General features: G+C 37.1%; 1 protein-coding gene across 6 annotated transcripts in view; it reads right to left on the reverse strand.

The window, feature by feature from the left end:
• Positions 1-21,351, reverse strand: part of ASH1L (ASH1 like histone lysine methyltransferase) — a 173,883-nt gene that overhangs the window by 150,710 nt on the left and 1,822 nt on the right. For 2 of the 6 annotated variants that reach the window (XM_087854942.1, XM_045784075.2), the window contains exon 2: positions 10,339-10,492. The exons of the other annotated variants lie outside the window; for them this stretch is intronic. The gene's annotated coding sequence lies outside the window, so the exon portion shown is untranslated. The remainder of the gene's footprint in view (positions 1-10,338; positions 10,493-21,351) is intronic. 6 annotated transcript variants of the gene reach the window in all.

Genomic DNA, 21,351 nt, shown 5'->3' on the forward strand with positions numbered 1-21,351 from the left:
TCATTCCTCTGCTCAACACCCTTTAATGGCTTCCCATCTCACTCCAAGTGGAATTCAAAGTCCTTACAATGGTCTAAGGGCCCTATTTACTCTGCTGTACAATCCCGTCTACCTCTCTTCCATCTCTTACCAAACTCCCCGCTTAGTTCCAAGAAGGGGGAGGGCAAAGATCTCCTCCTCCTGTTTCTCAAATAAAGTAAAATACTCCTACCACAGGGCTTTTGCAAATACTACTCTGCCTGACCAGAATGCGCTTTCTCTGGATAACGGCACGATTTGCTCTTTCATGTCCTTCACCTTTGCCTAAATGTAACCTTATAGAACGGCAATCCTTGACAATCCTTTATAAAACTGAAAAATACTCATCTCACCATCTTCTTCTAACACTCTGTCCTGTTTTATTTTTCTCCATGGCTCTTCTCACCATCTGGTGTACAATGTATGTATTTATTGTTTATATCTTTCCAGTGGGATGTAAAGTCCCCCAGGAAATGGATTTTTGTCCATTCAGTTCAATGCAATGTCCTAGCACCTAAAACTGTACCTGGCATATAGGAGGTATTCAATAAATATTTGAATTAATTGCATGTCTTTTGTGGCACATATCTTACTGGCTTTCATTTGTTCCTTTTCTAGTTCTTTTCTCCCCTTTGTTTCTGAAATCTTTCTTGTTTCTTATTGATCTATTTTTAAGTAGGCTTAAGGATCAAGATGTGAGGGGCGGCTGGGTGGCGCAGTCATTAAGCGTCTGCCTTCGGCTCAGGGCGTGATCCTGGCGTTCTGGGATAGAGCCCCACATCAGGCTTCTCCGCTGGGAGCCTGCTTCTTCCTCTCCCACTCCCCCTGCTTGTGTTCCCTCTCTCGCTGCCTGTCTCTGTCAAATAAACAAATTAAAAAAAAAAAAAGGATCAAGATATGAGCTGAGAACAAGAGTCAGACACTTGGGGCACCTGGGTGGCTCAGCAGGTTAAGCATCTGACTCATGATTTCAGCTCAGGTCATGATCTCAGTCTGACTCCATGCTCAGCTCAGAGTCTGCTGGAAATTCTCCCCCTCTTCCTCTGCCCCTCCCCCTGCACTCTGCCTGTCTAAAATAACTAAATAAATCTTACAAAAAAAAAGTTGGACACTTAATAGACTGAGCCACCCAACCGCCGCATGCTTCTTAATTTTTAATACCCATCCTGGGTTTCATATTACTAGTGATGAACTGATATACCTGCCATACATCTTTTTGGTTAGTCATGAAAACAAATCTGTTCTAGAATAAAAACAAATAATTTACACACAACAACTGCTTTTATATTCAGTACTCACAAGTACACACATTTCTAAATTTCCCTACAATTTTTTTCATAATGAAGGAATTCCAGAACTCTTTATATGTATACATGTGAAGCAGAATTTCATTATTTCCTCCAAAGAACTCAAAAGCATCTTTACCAGCGCTTATTCAGTTTAACACATTCCAGAGAAGGGTTTGGAGAGCATGATTCTCTTCATTTTAAAATGGAAAAACGGAGTCTGAGTGACACAGATTATTATATAAATAGAATATCAATAAACTAAAAAAGAATTCATTTGAAAACACTGATCACTACTCCAGAAATTTATGTAAGAATAGAGAAATATTATGTTTTCCTAACTTGATCAAAGGGGAAAAAGAATAGTATGCCTAAGGGCATATTTTCTGAATCCATCTAGGCAGTGAGACTGGAAAAGCGTGACTAGCAAGCCCTACATACCAAATTTAAGTGTTTCTAGTAAAGATAAATCCAAATTCTGAAGATACTTCACAACAAAGAATGTTTTTTATCTGCTAAATGTAAACTGCTTGAAAACCAGTCCCTACACCAGCTGCCAGAATGCTGATTTTGAACTTTGAAAGCAGTGTTCTTTGTGAATGATACTCTTTCACAGCTTTTGGAAAGGTATCTATATAATCTAGGTTCTTCCATCCAGGGACAAGGATGCCATGTTGTTACACAATGTATTCTGGTTCCTACTACAATATATTCAAGTCAAAATATAGTTCCAAGGAAAAACACAGAACTAAGACTGCTAGAATCTCTTTCCTGTAAGAGACAAATTCAACATTCATCTCACATGTAACTTTGGGATTTACAGAATGTCTTCAAATCACTGAAACAATCCAGAACAGTCTAGTCCAAATTCAAAGGAAACTAACACTAAATCTATAGCATGAAGCCCTTTCGCTGAGATCATTTTAGCTGTGAACAAACTTTTTAGAAAATTACTAATTACTGGGGTGCCTGGGTGTTTCTGCACTCAGGGCGGAGTCTGCTTGTCCCTCTCCCCCCAACTCGTGTGCCCGCACACACGTGCACACTCTCTCTCAAATAAATAAGATAAAAAAAAAAAAAGGGACACTTACTAATTGTATTACTAGGATATATACATTATATCAACACAAAGCATGATCATCTTTTTTTAAAATTTATTTTATTTATTTATTCGATGGGGGGGGGGAGAGAGTGCGCGCGCACGCGTGTGCAGAAAAGCAGGGGGAGCAGCAGGCAGAGGGAGAGGGAGAAGCAGGCTCCCCACTGAGCAGGGAGCCTGATGTGGGGCTCGATCCCAGGACCCTGGGATCATGACTGAAACTGAAGACATGTTTCACCAACTGAGCCACACCCATTAGACTGTGCCCCAAAGCATGATAATTCAACAACATACTAGACACTACTTATAAATATACAAAATAAACCACATTTCATAGTGATTTATGAATGCCCTATTGCTGTATATTCATATATTGCAATAGGACAATACCTGGGCAAGCAATACAAATATAGAACTTTTGAATAGGAATTGCTCAGACTTGTTTTCACCTTCATACCCTACCCCCTCTATAAGGTGATGACTACTATCCACCCACGCCTCCCATACTAATCTCACATCCAAGTTACAAACAGTGGATCGGATAAAAATAAACAAATTTTCACTGTTAACACAGTGCTCTAGTCTGTGAGATACCAAACCATTATGGAAAACAGTTCAACTATGTTTGGAGACCATTTTGTGTAGAGTACCTTGTCTATCTTAAGAGGATGGAATAAGCATACTTTGATAAAACACTATTTAGCAAGGCAATATAAAATCAACTATGTATTTTTTAAATACTACAAAATTGAGTCCTTCCAGTGGATGCGGCATTAGTTAAGTAAAAAAAATACTAAAAATTTACTGAGCTCTTAATATGTGCAAAGCTCTATGCTAACGTTATATAGATTATCTCACTTACTATTATTATTCCATTTTCAGAGATGAAAAAAACAACTTAATAATCAATAAAAGCTTGAGCCCAGGTCTATCTGGCTCCTCTCAAATACTATGTTATGCTGCCTCCCAAAGATCATTTTTATTCCTGGTCTTACTACTCCTCTCTGTTACATCTAGCATACTCGCTATTTGAAACTCTTGCTTGTCTTCTATGATCACACATTCTACTGGCTCTTCAACTACCTCTGCAACCATTATATCATTTCCTTTATGCATTCATCATCCTTAGTCTATCTCTGCATTCAATGAATACTTTGACAGCCTCGAAATATGTTTTGAGAATTGTGACACCCACTGTAGAAATAGTTATAAATAATACAATATGGTCCTAGGTCTTATGAACTTTAAATTTTAGAGGGGGAGGCAGATAAATGACTAATTATTTAAACAAGCAATTATAACTAATAATAAATGTGAAGATATTAAATTATGAGATAGTATATCAAGGAAACTTGGAGGAACAGGGAATGTATCTTAGAAAAACAGTTAACTTTAAGCTGAGACCCAGTGTGAGTAGGAAACAGCCAGGCAAGATGTGGAGGAAAGTATGTTCCCAAAATAGGGAACAGTATGTGTAAAAAGTCCCTGAAATTGTAAAGATTAACAGTAGATAAACCAAAGTGGGGACACCACAAAACAAAAATGGAAAGATAAATGAAAATAGCTTTCAGGATGCCTGGGTGGCTCGGTTGGTTAGGGGTCTGCCTTCCACTCCGGTCATGATCCCAGGGTCCTGGGACAGAGTCCTGCATTGGGCTCCTTTCTCAGTGGGGAGCCTGCTTCTCCCTCTGCAGGCTGCTACCCCTGCTTGTGCTCTCTGACAAATAACTGGAATCTTAAAAAAAATAAAAAGAAAGAAAAGAAAGAAAGAAAATAGCTTTCAAAGAGCCTTGCTGGGCTACCTTACGGATTTGGAATCCAAAAAGAAGCTCTGAGCAGAAGAGTAATAAGATAAAATTTATACTTTAAGAAACCCTCTCTGGCTGCTGTGGAAGAATGATTAGAAAGACAGCAAAACTTGGGGCGCATGGGTAAATGTCAGCTGGTTAAATGTCCAACTCTTGGTTTCAGCTCGGGTCATGCACGATCTCAAGCCCAGCGTAACTCGACTTGGCTCAGAGTCTGCTTGAGATTCTCTGTCCCTCTCCCGCTGCCCCTCCCCCAACTCGCACTCTCTCTCTCTAAAATAAATAGTCTTTAAAAAAAGAGAAAGAAAGAAAGAAAGAAACAATGGACAGCAAAAGCTGATTCTGAAATACCAGTCATAAAATTGACAGATTTAGCGAAGTAGCACTGGAAATTAAAAAATGGATGTATTAAGCAATACTTCAAAGGTGTAACTGATTCATCAGCAAGATGTAGGAAAGGAGGGAGAATTGAAGACTTAAGCAACTGGTGAATTGTATGGTGGTACCATTTAGACATTCCATCGACAAATTATTTACCGAGTGCCCATTATGTAACAGGAACTAGGGACATAGCAGTACAAAAACACAAAAATCCCTGCCCTCATGGGGCTGACATTATAAAAGTTGTCTGCTGGGATGAGACAGAAAGTGGAGATTAAGAGTTCAATAAATATGTTAAATTTTAGATGTCTGTGAAACATTTAAGTGAAAGGTCAAGCTGACAAGCCAGGAACACATGTGCATGATATAAACAGAGGGAGGCAGTATGATGACATCATAAAAATATATAATGGAGTGTTAGAATTTTTTTTCAACTTGATAAGAAAGATAACTTACCTTAACTCTCTCTAATATGTAAGAATAACTCTTCTTTCTTTTTGGGTAAGTACACTTATCTAAAATTATCACATTGCAGACTGAACAATGTTCGCAGATTTTTAGCTTAAAATAAGTCTAGTTTGTCTCATCTGTGATAAATTTTTGTCTTCTCTGTGGTCTTTATCAAGCATAGAGACTATAATCACTGTTCTATTTCTCCACGGTAAAAAAAACAGATATTAATTAACTGTATAGGATCTTAAAAAATTACAGCACATTATGTATCTTAATTTGTCCTAGCTTTCATACTCTTTAATCCTACATCTTATAGATGACTATATTTCTAAGGACATATCATATTAGCTAAGTAAGCACAGTACCACCAGCTGCTCAATTCAGAAACCTGGCAGTTATCCTTATCTCCTCTCACTCCCCTATTCCTAATGTGACCCTAACACCAAAACTTGTTAATTCCACATAAATAATTTCTGATTACACTCAGATCTAAGTCCACTGCTGTTCTGTCCAAAACAACAAATCTCACACAGAATATAGCGGCTTTCTAACTTCTCTGCATATCCACCTTGTTCTCCAGTCCCTGCTCTAAGATGCAGCTAGAAATATGATTTTAAAATAATCTGATTATGTCATTTTCCTGCTAGACCAAGGGAGATCTCCCCGTTAAATGCTCATGCAACATTTTATAAGTCTCTTAACACTCACCATCCTAGTAAGTTATATGCTTTCTTAGGGTAAGTTATATGCTTAATACCCATATTTTCCACTACAGCATTTGTTCCATGAGAATAAGAATCCTGACTGCCTTATTCGCTGCAATATCTTTAGCAAAGTACCCACAACATAAAAGGTATTCAATAAATATGTACTAACTGAATAAGCAAATATATATATTGGTATATTTTAAATTACATATGTAGACAAAAACTAAAAGAGAATAAAGTGAAAGTTAAAAATGAAAATAAAAATATTAAAGGACTTTTTCTTTATTATATAATCTTATACTGTTATTACAATTTTAAAAATAAGCACTATGTACATCATGTAATTTACTCTTCCAAAGTAAAAGGGTAAGCAGTGTACTAACTGCCTTAAGGTGTTTTATACGGAATCACTGATATACAAATAACTGAAATCACAAAAAGCTAGAATATCTTCATGAAGATACCAGTAAAACTTGAACTATGTTCCTAAATAATTTATATAAAAAATAAACTACACTTAACAGAGTTGGATAAAGCTTTCTTTTTTTTTTTTAAGATTTATTCATTTGAGAGAGAAAGGAGGAGTGGGCACGCAAGCAGGACGAGGGGGAGAGGGAGACAATCTCAAGCAGACCTCCTGCTGAGCACAGAGCCCAACAGTGGAGTCAATCTCACGACCCTGAGATCATAACCTGAGCTGAAATCAAGAGTTGGACGCTCAACCGACTGAGCCACCCAGGTGCCCTGGACAAAGCTTTTTTTTACTCAAATACAGAACAACATTTCATTTAAAAGAGAGTGACAACCACCAATAATTCCTAACTTTCAAAGTACTAATCACCAATAATTTTAGCTATTTTCACACTTATGTATGGTATATATTTCTTAAATTCCAAGATGCCGGTGATTTAAAAAGGCTTAATGAACCACTGACCACATTTTCAGGAAAAAATTTTTTTACTACCACATTAAATATAATTATCAATTGTTTTATTTCCTAATTTCAGAAACATAAAACTGAGAGAAAAACATGTGTCTCATGATCAAGGAAATACTGTATTATACCAACAAACTAATTCTGAAAGTCAGAACAAGAAAGTAAAATAGGAGACATAAATTACAATTAGTAAGCCACAGGGGAGAATACACACAGAAAGCATTGCCAAAGCTAAATCCTGGGGAAAAAAATTATACTCACCAACTGTCCGTCACATGGATAATCTAATCAAATCTTGCTTAGCTCTTCCTGAGAAGTAAAGTTAACACGGCTCGGGTGTATAAACTTAACATGGCTCAGATGCATAAAGTTAACTGGGTTTGTTTTTGTTTTTGTTTTAAAAGGTGGAATGGGGTTGCGGTTGCAAGGAATATATAGAGATGTTGATTTGTATCCCTAGGGAATTCTAAAATGGCAACAGGAGGGAAGTAAAAATTTTACATCAGATTTTCCTATAAATGAATTATTTGCATTCTGACAAGGGTTAGGGACTGTGAACTCAGGGCCAATGCCTGTGGTTTCACATTAAACAAAAGAGCCACTTCAAAAGGGCACCATTCACATTGTAAATATCTTCCATTTGTTTTTTTATAAAAATGTTCTGTGGAGAAATGAATAGGAATGTAGAATGGTGCAGATACTTTGGAAAACAGTTTGGCAGTTCCTCAAAAGGTTAAATAGAGTTATCAGATGGCCCAGCAAGTTCACTGCTAGAAAAATGAAAATATGTTCACAGACACTTGTACACAAATGTTCACAGCCACATTATCCATACAATGGAATGTCATTCTCATCAATAAAGAACGAAGTCCAGGGCAACTGGGTGGCTCGGTCAGTTAGGTGTCCGACTCTTGACTTCAGCTCAGGTCATGATCTCATAGTCCTGTGGGACTGTGTTGGGATTTGCCCTCAGTTAGGAGTCTCTGCTTGAGATTCTCTCCCTCTGTCCTTCCCCTACTCACACACGTGAGCACGGTCTCGCTCTCAAATAAAGAAATCTTAAAGAAAGAAAGAAAGAAAGAAAGAAAGAAAGAAAGAAAGAACGAGAGAGAGAGAGAGGGAGGGAGGGAAGAAGCAGCAAGCATTGGTACATACTACAATGCAGATGAATCTTAAACATTATGCTAAACAAAAGATGCCAGTTCCAAAAGACAACAAATTATACGATTCCATTTGTGCAAAATGTCCAAAAAAGGAAAATCCATAGGGAAAGAAAGTAGATTAGTGGTTACCTAGGGATAGGGGAAAAGGGGAATGTCTGGGATGGAGTGACTGTTAGCTAATGGACACCAAGATCAAATGTTCTAAAACTAGGTAGCGGAGGGGCGCCTGGGTGGCGCAGTGGTTAAGCATCTGCCTTTGGCTCAGGGCGTGATCCTAGCGTTCTGGGTTTGAGCCCCACATCAGGCTCCTCCATTAGGAGCCTGCTTCTTCCTCTCCCACTCCCCCTGCTTGTGTTCCCTCTCTCGCTGGCTGTCTCTGTCAAATAAATAAATAAAATCTTAAAAAAAAAAAAATTAAAACTAGGTAGTGGGGATGGTTGTATAACAATGTGAATATACCAAGAACCACTGAATTGTACACTTTAAATCAGTAAATTATACACGACACGAAACACACCTTAATAAAGCCATTTAAAAATTTTCTGGCAGATCAAAATAAGGTACCTTGTGGAAGGGGTTCCTTTCCTTGCATAAAAACAAAATATGGGCTAATGGTAATCTTGTAAAAACTTTTTTCAATTAATAGCTTTCAACATGGTAACAAGCTGATTTATTTGACATATGTTGCTACATGTTGACCTAACTGGCTATTCATTGGGAGAAAACAAAGTTAGATCCATTCTTCACATTATACTCAAAAATAATTTCCTCATGGATTTAAGAGCTATATGCAAAAATGAAAGTATTTGAAGGATATTTGTGAATATTTCTATAGCCTACTGTAGAGAAACTTTCTTAAGCAAATCAAGAAACTAGAAGCCATAAAGGAAAATACTGACAGATTTGATTATATAAAAACATTATAGATAAGTATGGTTAAGAGTTATTCTATAAACTGGTAAGTTAGAGATGGTATAATGCGAGAGATGTACACAGGCAATCACAGAAGAGACGGAAATAATCAAGTAGAAACATAAAAAGAGGCACCACATCACTAGTAGTCAGGGAGGTATGAGTTAAAACAAGATAGTTTTCACTCTTCGGTTTGGTTGAAATTTAAAACACTGGTAACAACTAACACAAAGTATACAGGAAAATAAACACTAGTGGCCACCATCATTTATTTTGGAAAACAATACTTAAAGCATCTATGACAATTTTAAGTGTTACATACTCTCTGACTTCAATAGCAATTTTACTTTTGAGACTCTTATAAAAAAACAAAAGCACTAAAAATGATTTATTACAGCACTGCTTAATGTGGCCACAGGACAGAAGTTAAATATATATATATTCATACACACACAAATATAGAACCATGTCTGCCATTTTTCAGTAAAAGAGCAAGCAAGATGTTATCATGTGTAAGGAACAGGAAAAAAAACCCATATGTATTTGTATGCATACAGAAATAAGTCCAAATGATTATACATCAGCTGCACTGGTTATTTTAAGGGTAAAGGTTTGGAAGTAAAAAGGAAATAAAATTATGTATATTTTTTCTTGACCTATTACAGAATTTGTATGTTTCATAATTAAGCAAAAATCCAATAAAAACATATTTTTAAAAGATTTGAAATACACACAGCTCCCATATGTCCACACCTCTCAAAGTCTTGTTGGTGTGTTCATATCTATATGAAATTGAGCAAAGTAACCCAATCAACTGTGGACATACTTTCTAACTCCAATATTCTACTACTAGCTATTTTCTTAAAACATTCCTCTCCTGTTCATTTCCATTTAATAGTCTACCACGCATTACACACACCTTTATTTTTTTATTATTTTACTGTGGTAAGAACACTTAACATGAGATTTACCCTCTTAACAAATTTTTAAGTGTGCAATACAGTACTGCTGACTACAGGCACAATGTTATACAGCACATCTCCAGAGCTTATTCATCTTGCTTGACTGAAACTTCACACCTGTTGATAAGGAATTCTCCATTTCCCCTACTCCTAACTACAGACCTCTTCAAACTAGACTACCATCCGTTTTTTTAAGACGGAAAAAAGGTAAATCAGACTTTATAAAATATGAATTTCTGTTCATCAAAAGAAACCACCATGAAAGTGAAAAGGCAAGCCAAACATTAGATAATGTTATGTGCAAGGCATATATTGGAGAAAAGGACTGCATTCGGTATATTAAGAGCAGGTACTTTACAAAACAAGATATCCAAATACCCAACAAGCACTAAAAGATGCTCAACCTCACCAATAATCAGGAAAATACAAATTAATACCACAACAAAATACTATTACCCACTAAAATGGCTAAAATTTAAAAAAATGACAACAAATGTTGGTGAAGACGTGAAACAAATGGAACAGCTATACATTCCTGGTTCAGTTACAAAGTCATACAATCAGTTTGGAAAACTGTTTGACAGTATTTACTAAAGATAAAAATATGCTTACCCTGTGGCCCAGCAATTCCACTCCCAGATATATGCCAAAGAGAAATGAGTGCATATTGTTCACCAAAAGAAGGGAGGTGGCCAGGTAAGGCTTCACAGCATCAACTTGAACTTTGTCTCAGAAGATGGGTAGGTGTTCTCTAAGCAGCCAGGCACTGGGAGGAACATGAAAGTCATGAAGATATAACGAACTGTGTTTGGGAATGATGACGGCTCCAAAGAGCTGAAGCACAAGGGTAAGAGACCCAGTGAGACACAACGCTGAAGTGGTAGACGGAATCTTGAAGAAAGAGCTAAACAGTCTGTTATGCCAAGAGACACGGTCAGGACTGGATTTAGAAATTGCATTCAGAAAGGTGTGTAGGACGTAGCTAAGGAAGTCAGGTAACTGTAGCCAGGAAGCCAGTCAGGGTGGGGCACAGAGAGGTAATTCTCACTTTGCTGCCATTTTACCCATTTTGAAGAGTAACTGCTTTTCTTATACTCAACCTACCATTTTAAGAGCAAACACTGTTGAACCACAGGTAAAGAATGCAACTGTCATTCCATAATATTCATAATTAAGAGGCCTATGAAACAAGGGGTATTGGTCTACAACCAAAATTACCTATGAACTCCCCAAAATTATGTAGCAAAAATGTTACGTGTATATGTGCACTTTTTGGGAAATGGTACAAAGATTTCATTGTATTCTTAATGGGGCCCATAACAACAACAACAACTACTACAACTGCAACTACAACTACCACTGTTACTACTATTACTACTACTACTACTACCACCACTACCACTGCCACAAAAGGAGTTATGATCCTCTGTTTTGGAAGCCAGCTTCTAAGGTAAGGTACAGAATGGATACCCAGGAAACTAGGAGATGGCCATTTTGAACTACCTAAGTCTCAATGAATAGTTTCCAGCTTTTTGTGGAATAGATTTATTTAGAAATATTTTTAGAGACTTATCTGAATCCCAAATCATATTACCATCTTAAACATCTCAGTTTCTACTTAAGAAGAACACCAGATTAGGAGGAAATTTTTGGTAGTGTTTTAAGGACATCATTTACCTGGAAGAGAAATGGCTCTCTAATGCACGCAACTGATGATTCTGACTTTGACATGGGAAAAAGAAATCATACATGATGGACCCTTAATTCTCCGGGGATTTCTATAAAATTGCAACAAGATGTCAGATAACCCTGGGGAATATGTTATTAGAAATGTTTCCCCTCAATGTTCTGGAATTAATTTCTCTTCCTGGACTGACAAAGTCCAAAACTACTGGCCTTTTAGGCATAGTGCCAATTCAACGGATGGGTCCTACATTTTCCTAATGGTAGTGGTGGACTGTCAAGTGTGAAGTCATGTACTCAAGCAAGACAGTATCTGTTTCATGCAGTAGCTAAGAGGATTTCTGATAGGGTTTTAAATCAACAACATAAAATAACCTATATGCTGTGATTTTGTCTGTAATTTCTATTCCTTTCTATTTTTGATACCTCAAATACATTTAAATAGACCCCTACCCAAACCCAGATGTCCCAAAATATGCAATAAGTCAACCTAAACAATATTAAGCCCCTAATTCCTTCAAGTATTGGATCTTACGCACGTATTCTCAGACATTAATGTGGTGATTCAGTAAGTCCACAGATGAAACACCAGCTTCTTTAAAGGTTTAACAATGCCCAGTGATAGACCAAAGAAGAAAACAGGAGGCGGCTTGATCACACTCTAAATTTTCAAAGCCAGGAATGGTTATCATGTGAATGGGTAAAGAAGCTTCATGTCTTTTGACACTTCCTTATTTTATTATTATTTTTTAAAGTTTATTTAAGTAATCTCTACATCCAATATGGGGCTCAAACTCACCACCCTGGGATCAAAAGCTGTATGCTCCTCCAACTGAGCCAGCCAGGCACCCCAAAACCTCATTATTTTTTAAATTTATATTTATTTATTTTCCTTTATGTTGCCCTCCACAATGGATATCTAGGAAGGTAGTGACCATTCTGGCCACTTTTTCTGAGTATCTAGTAAAAACAGGCACTCTGGCTTTCACTTTCATATAAAATGAGTGTTCTGATCTATGCAGCACAATCAAAAAGCTATTTAACAGATAAAAAATAAATCAGTTCATCAACCATTTTATTTCTGTCTCTATGTCTTTACTGGTTAGTCCTTGCTAGCTTTTAAGAAAATATTATTCCTAAAATTATCAAACAGTTCTTTCAGCCCTGGCATTACTGATTAAATGCCTCTAAATGTCAAGAATTCATTCCAAGAACTTCATCTCTTCTCTATCTACACTCACTCTCCAGGTAATCTCATCAAATCCCATGGCTCTAAACAGCATCTCTACCCTGATCAACCACCAAATTTGTATTTGTCCCAATCCTGAGGTTTATATATCAAACTTCCTACTCAGTATCTCAACCGGAAACATTTAATAGAAAACTCTAAATCAGTACATCCAAACCAAATTCTTCCTTTCTGCACTCCTGCAAACCTGCCTCTCCTAGTGTTCCAAATTTCAGTAAATGGCACCCAACGTTGAGGCCATCATCGTAGTCAATCTTGACTACTCTTTTACTCAGACCCCACAGCCAATCTAAGTTATCATTTCCCCCCCTTTAAAAATATATCCTGCGGGGTACCTGGGTGGTTCAGTCGGTTAAGTGTCTGCCTTCAGCTCGGGTCATGATCCCAGTGGGATCAAGCACCGCGTTGGGCTCCCTGCTTCTCCCTCTGCCTGCCGCTCCCCCTGCTTGTGCTCTGTCTCTCTCTCTCTGACAAATAAATATTTTTAAAAATTAAATTAAATTAAAATAAAAATGTATCCCAAATCCATCTCCCTGATAACACCCTAAGTTCAACTCACAATCATCTCTTGCCTCAAATATCACAATGGCCTAACTGGTCACTCTGGCTGCATCATTCTTGCCTTTCAAAGTGTATATATTAGATCAAGTCACTTCCTTCCTCAGACCTCCCAACAGGTTCCTATCAAATCTAGAATAAGATCTAGACACTTAGTCCAGTCTTATAAGTCCCTAAGTTCTATAGCACATGGCTACCTCTTCTATTTCCTATCATTCATCCTCACCTTGTTTACTCTGCTCTAACCCTTTCTTATTTCTTAAACACAGCAAACATACTACTGCCCAGGTCTTATGTTCACGCCCCAGACAGCTGCATGGGGTGCTTCGGATCCTTCAGGTCTCTACTCAAATACCACTGGCTCAAAGGACTTCCCTAACCACTGAACATCCCCTTATTTTGTTTACATTTCCTTTACAACACCTGTCATGGAAATGCTATGACATGATATCCATTTATGTAATATCTATCTTACTAGAAAGTGAGCATCAATGATTTTTTTTAAGTAATCTCTACACCCAACATGGGGCTTGAACTCAAGACCCTGAGATCAAGAGTTGCACACTCTACCGACTGAGCCAGCCAGGTGCCCCTGAAAGCAATGATTTTTGACTGCTGTATTCACTGCTGTTTCCCCTGGGCTTAGAACAGTACCTAGTATAACATAAATACACAATTAATATTTACTGAATGAAAGACTATATATTCCTTCTGTTAGAAGGCACAGGAAACAATGCTGGTTTTAGTTTTTATTTGACTCTGAACAGAGGACTTAATCTACTGATATCCCAAAGGACTAACTGTCCAGTAGATTGCCTGGATAAAACACAGGCACATAATAAAGATCCTCAAGAGGAAGAGATTTTTGTCCTAGAACTGACTCACTCTGGCATAAAATAATCATATCCCAAGACACTCTTTCAAAAATCTTTACAATACCTTGCTTGAACCACATGTAATATGATGGCAGCACATTACAGCAGTACTAAAACATCTTGTTCTGGAAGAGTAAGATGAAAATGCCCAAGGACCTTATTTTTGTTCATTCATCACTATATCCTAAAGTCTAGCACATAATAAACACTCAATAAACTGAGGTGGTTTAGTGAAAGCAATGGGTTCTGCTTTGGAAGAATACACTGGGCTCCTAAAAATCATAGAAATGCTGATCAGCTTTAAAAAGAGAACTGTCCTGGGGCACCTGGGTGGCTCAGTCGGTTAAGCATATGCCTTTAGCTCAGGTCACGATCTCAGAGTCCTGGGATTAAGACCCACTTCAGTTCCCTGCTCAGCAGTTTGCTTCTCCCTCTCCCTCTGCCCCCACCATGCGTGCGTGCTCTCTCTCTCTCTCAAATAAATAAATAAAATCTTTAAAAACAAACAAACAAATAAATAAATAGAGAACTGTCCTAACTAAACCCAATTCAGTTCAAAGACTTAAGGTTCTCTGCCCCCAAAACTTCACATTGAAAGATATATTCCTGTTCACTTTGGAGACAAGTCCTTGATTTGGTAAGAAGCAACAGCCAAACATAAAAGTCTAGTCTCAGGGCGCTTGGCTCAGTTGATAGAGCACGTGACTCTTGACCTCGGGACTATAAATTCGAGTCCCATGTTGAGTCTACGCAGAGATTACTTAAACACAAAATCTTAACGAACAAACAAACAAACAAACAAACAAAAAAAGCCTGGTCTGGAGTTACATGGGAGAACACAAGAGTAAAATTCATAGCTGAGGAAAATAAGAGAACATAAATTGAGAATTAGAAAAAATACATATACATGTAACAAAGTTGCTTATACATACTTTCAAAAATGTATTTTGTGTATTCTTACCTCCTATAGGCATTATATACAAAGGAGGTCATTTGCTTTCCTAAAAAAAATTTCTCTTTTTAGGAAATAAATTAATTAGTAATTGCAAATCTGTATTATGTACTTGCTACGTGACAAACATTATGCTAAGCACTTCTCACATATTATCTAGTACAATCTTTCAACAGCCCTATGCTGTATTATCGTCATTTTACAGTGAAGAAAACCAAAGACCGTTAAGTATTTTGCTAAAGATTACACAGTAAGTAGCAAAACTGGGATCTGAGCCCAGTCAATCCGATTTCTGAGTCCATGATCTTAATCACTATTTAGGATTTTCAACAAATTGAGGGGAAATATACCAATGTGAAGGTGGGAGATTTGTTCATTATTAAGAAAAGCAATTATACAATGTCTTTATTTGGATGCATATTATAGTAACAATAACGCGTTAACTAAGATATTGAAGGAGTGGAGTATATTCTAGTAAAAGTTTTCTGAGTAACTAAAACAAACAATTATTTACTTGATTCTAATCTTTGTTAGAAATTACCTTTAACAGTAACAGCACAGTACTTACTACCTTGTCTAAGCAGAGTGTATAGAACGCAGTTCCGCCTTTGTTCTGTTGATCTCTAAGTACGAAACCCAACCTTACATAGTACTGAAGACACAGGAAATCATAGGAAAACAGGTAGAAAGTACAGATACAAATTACAGTCCCCTAAACTCATTTGGCTAATGTTATTTTCATTTTCATACCTTTGCAGATGATCTTCCCCTACCTAGAATGCCCCCTCTAAACCTTACTGAGTAACTCATATTTATCTTTCAACACCTGGCTCTTCCCCCTTGCAGGAAGCTATTCTTAACCTTTTCTTAACATGATCTTACTATATTCACTACTTCATGAGGCAGAAAAATAAAAAAATCTCTTCTCCCAACACCTAAGCACAGAAATGGAAATGAGATTTGCATCAGAAAAATGTTAGTTGGTTGAATGAGAGATGAACACAAAAAAATACTCATTTTTATTTGTTTTTTTAAAGTAGACTCCAGGCCCACTGCAGAGATCAAGACCTGAACTGAGATCAAGAGTTGGATGTTCAACTGACTGAGCCACCCAGGTGCCACAGAAAGAATACTTGTTAAACAGAATTAAACTTTGACTTTATCTACATTTATATAACTTTTTTTCTGTACACACACATACACACACAAAATTAACTTAAATCTCTCTCTTGTGGTTTCAAGGTGATTACTCTTTTTTGATATGTTTCTGCATCTAAATTTTAACTTCCTAACGTGTGTTATCACTTCATTTGATGTAATCTATCCTTGAGATTTATATCCTCCGATCTTCTGTGAAGACATTTACACTACATATAATATTGTTTACCCAGGAATTATTATACATGATTGATTCACTCCCCCGTTTTCTCAAATGTCAGTTAGCAGTTTCTTCTTTCAAAGTCAATCTTTTAAATTCTCTCCATTCAGTCCTATTAGGCTTCTTCTTTTTTTTAAAGATTCATTCATTCATTCATTCATTCATTCATTCATTCATTTATCTGACAGAGAGAGACAGCCAGGGAGAGAGGGAACACAAGCAGGGGGAGTGGGAGAGGAAGAAGCAGGCTCGCAGTGGAGCAGGGAGCCGGCCTCCGGGCTTGATCCAGGACGCTGGGATCACGCCCTGAGCCAAAGGCAGACACTTAAAGACTGAGACACCCAGGTGCCCCCCTATTAAGCTTCTTATATTAGCAAACATTTAAATTCTGGTGCCTCCATTTTCAGCAGTGCTGAATTTAAAAAAACATTATCATAAGGAATATCTCCTCCATATTCTAAATAATGTCACTTCTATCAAGAAGCCAATAATATAGCTACTTTCGAATCTGACACTGTCCACCTGTGGTCTCAGGACAAATTAGATGGGATGAGAAGGGTGATTTGTTATCAAGTGTGGAAAAGATAAAATGTAAAACAAGTCAAAGAGTCAGGATTTATTTACTGTGGAACTATAACATAAAACAAAAGGTAAGTTAACCAAAGCTTCACTGGTGATAGAACTCACATTCATAATTCTGTCAGCCTTTTATAGAAAGCTAATTTCTACTTCACTAGTAATCACTTCAAATCTCTACATTCTGATTATCTTTGTAACAATAGGAATATTTACTTTTTTTCTACAGTGTTTCTATACTCATCATGATTGCCATGCTCTGTACCATGGTTTGTATTTAACAACTGAAGCAATGGTATGGACTTTCAAATGTCCACAATTAGAATTTCAAAATTCAAAACAATGTTATTTCATACTGTTTAAGCTGATTTTAGACCAACTTCAGCTCCCGTTCAACATCACCAGTCTTACCTCATTTCTTTTTGGTAATTAGATCCAGTTAGAAAATCAAGAAGAAGAAGAACTCAAAAATGTTTTTAGCATCTTGTTACTAGCACTTAAAAAAAAAAACAACAAAAAAAATCAGACTATAAGAGACACATTATTTCTCACTTGTACATTAGAAAAAAGCTGATAAGCTTTTCTGGCAAACACAGAAACTGTGTGCATTTTTCAATGCAAACATCTAAAAAGCAGTGAGGTGAATTCTATTCTGTTCATTTCTTATAGTTTACAGAGGGAATCCCTATTGACAGGTAAAATAGATTCGAAGTAGTTTAATTCCACTTATTATCAGATACTTTTATTTAAAAAGTTATATAGACCAAACTATAGAGAAATAATTCCCCATTAAAGTGTAAAAAGAATGCATACATTATTTATGAATGAAATTATACAATATCTGAAAGATTTGCTTCAAAAGAAGCAAAGCTGGGGAGGCAGCAGAGGCCATTAGATAACTGGGTGGTAGTAACTGTTGAAGCTGGATGTTGAATACAGAACAACTCACTACACTATTCTCTTCATTTCTGTATGTTTGTGATTTCCCACATTTCAGTTTTTTGTTTTTTGTTTTATTTGACAGAGAGACACACAGCGAGAGAGGGAACACATGCAGGGGGAGTGGGAGAGGGAGAAGCAGGCTTCCTGCCCCGCAGGGAGCCGGATCCCAGGATCCTGGGACCATAACCTGAGCCGAAGGCAGCCGCTTAACGACTGAGCCACCCCGGCGCCCCTGAAATTTCCCACATTTAAAAAATGAACAAAATAAAATGGAAAAGGCATACAGTCCTGTCGTCAACTTGCATATGTCTGAGAGCAAATGACTAAAAACTACGAAAAGCAGAACCTTTTAATGCTAAAATAAATTTTATAGATTCTTCAAATATATATGTTAGATGTTCAACAAAGGCAATACAACTCCTGAAATAACAAGATTATTAAATTTCTGTTATCACTTAAATCTGTAATTTATTATGTTGTGTCAATATCACACTGCCATTAACCACCCCTAAGGAGGCAGTCACTAAAATACTGATTTCTAAAACATGGAATGTAAGATTGACACTTATCATTAACTAAGAAGACAAATCATAAATTTGAAAAGCTAGCCTCTCCATACAAAAGAATATAAACCAAAAAATGACAATTTAAGGAAAAATATAATTTAAAAAAACAAAATAACTCAAAACAAAAATTACTTTCATTGCCCTGTTTAATGGCAACCAGGTTTAAGATACCTCATGCTTCTAGAAAGGCTGACACAAAGTAGACTTCACAGCAGACAACAGTTAAGTGTATATTACCTTTAAACGACTCAGACCAAAACACATAACTCAAATAGCAATATGAAATTTTTAACTGGAAATGCACCACCTACAGATAATGGTAAAACTTCCCCACTGTGTACAGACAGATCATTTTGGCAGGACTGAATGAGGCCACTTCTTTATTTGTAAGGCCTAGAAGACGACTTAGGATAAAACCTCAAGTGGTACTACTGCTAATGCCATAAAGACACAATGCCTAGCAAGATATATCGGCAAGTTATGCTCCATATTTTAGAACACAACTCAAATATATGACATGAAAATTGCTATTATTACCTGATCCTTAAAGATCCTGAATGATTTTCTGTAATTATTGCAAGCATTATTTTTTAAATTACGAAGTATCTCCTACATCCAAGACTATATAAATATGTATCTATATGCACACACACTAGACACATATGTATGCTATTAAAAAACCCACAAATTTACTCCCCAAGTTAAAAATTAGAGAAAATATAAAACTTTTCACAAATTTCCATGACATTCTCACACACATGCCATGACAATAGAGAGACAATCACACCATTTTTCCTCAGATCTTTCCATTACCTTACCGAATCCTGTAATCTGTGCTATCAAAACACCTTTCTGAATTTCTTGTTCTTTTAAAAATGCAGTGATTATTTTAAAATTTCCAGTACTAGATTCATGGGTAGTCTGTCCTATAGCTACTGCATTTTATCCCAGAAGAGTTTCCTGGATGCATGTACACCCAAAAAAATGACATTAAGACCTCTGTTACAAACCCATTACAGAAATACATTGAAAACAAAATAAGGAATGTAACCAAAGTATGCCTTCTTTTCAAAAACACCAGATGATACCAAAACACATTTTATAGCAAAAAGTTGCATAGAGAGTGGGAAGACTTTATAGCTTCCTAAGAATTAATAATGGCAAAAACTCTGCAATTAAGTCATGAAACCTCAACTTTTAGGAATATTCTTTCCTCCTCCTTGTCCTTTTGAAAACCTCCACCATCACAGAATCCTTAGCTTCAAATGGATTAGAATCTATTCAAGGACAGGGGCGCCAGGGTGGCACAGCAGTTAAGCGTCTGCCTTCGGCTCAGGGTGTGATCCCAGCGTTATGGGATCGAGCCCCACATCAGGCTCTTCCGCTATGAGCCTGCTTCTTCCTCTCCCACTCCCCCGGCTTGTGTTCCCTCTCTCGCTGGCTCTCTCTCTCTCTGTCGAATAAATAAAATCTTAAAAAAAAAAAAAAAAAAAGAATCTCTTCAAGGACAGAAGCCACATATTACTCATCTTTGTGTCTCCTGCATAAAATTCAGCCAATAATGTTTGTTATACGTAACATAAACTTCAGTAAATGAGCTTCGGAAGCTTCAGTCCCACTGCAAAACCGGAAAGAGGAATTTAAGAATAAAAAGAATAAAGCTTTAAATATTTGAGCAATATATTTTCTTACCACCTAATTCAGAATCATGTACTAGCACTGCGAAAATGAGTTTGTAAAGAATAAAAAAGAAGAAAAGACATGTCCTTTAAGTTTTCCTTCCTTTCAGTGCACTCAAAAACTGTCACATCTTTCACCTTAAACTCATCCCAACATCTTCATCTCCAAAGCTCTATGTATTTTAAAACGCTTTCAAATGAGACCTAAATATAAAAAGGTTCTACTTCACCACAATTTAAGTTCCTGAAGTTGTATGCATAATTTGTGTGATTGTGCTTATGCTCATCTAACAGTGAGGGTCTTTCATCAGATTCTCAGAAGGATCAGTGACCCAAAAAAAAAACTTTAAGAACTACTAATCCAGCATCTCAAAAACACTCTATTTTCCAGAGATACACATTTAAGCTGCCTAAGGTCAAATATTTTTCCCTCATATTCACTGACGGAATCTTTACTGCAAAATTAATCTTTAAAGAACTCCTTCAGCCTGGCCAAAAAGTTCCAATACCGATGTACAGCAACAATTCCCAGATCCCCAAAACAGTTTATTCATAAATGCCAAAAGAAAATGCAAAAGAAGGCACACTGTATCACAAACTTGCCATGCTTTTAGAATGGTAAACAGACCTGTATCCTTCCATATAAAATTGTCTGGGATATGTAAATTCCCTCCAAACTGAACAGACTTTTTAGGAAAGTTTTAGTTTCAAGTCCACACTGACTTGTCCTCCTCGCTGGACTTAATAACCCATCACTGTCACGGCAAGTCCCCTCATAGGCACCCAGGTTGTTTCAACAGGGTCACCTTGATTACTCTCACCCCAAGGCAGGGACCACCGAGTAATTATTCAATAAAACATCTGTTGCATGAATGAAAGAAGATCCTCCCTCCGAAAGATTTGAAGTTAGGCGGTCAGCCCCTCCTACAGCTGCTCCAGTACAAGTTTCAGCTGTGAAAGACATCCCTCTCTCAAATACACAACCTAAGTGTCAGAAACGCTCTGATCCTCCATAAACAAGAAAGAATACAGTCGTGGATGCCCATTTCCTACAGGCCAACCTAGCAGGCCAACCTATGATCCGCACATCTGTGTGACACAAGTGATCTCTGGCAGATACAATGCAGCCAGTCGCATCCACCCCTATCGTTCGGGAAACCCGGACGG

The sequence above is a fragment of the Ursus americanus genome, chromosome 2 (assembly GCF_024610735.1).
Source record: "Ursus americanus isolate L20-20 chromosome 2, mUrsAme1.1.p, whole genome shotgun sequence".
NCBI classification, from domain to species: Eukaryota; Metazoa; Chordata; class Mammalia; order Carnivora; family Ursidae; genus Ursus; species Ursus americanus.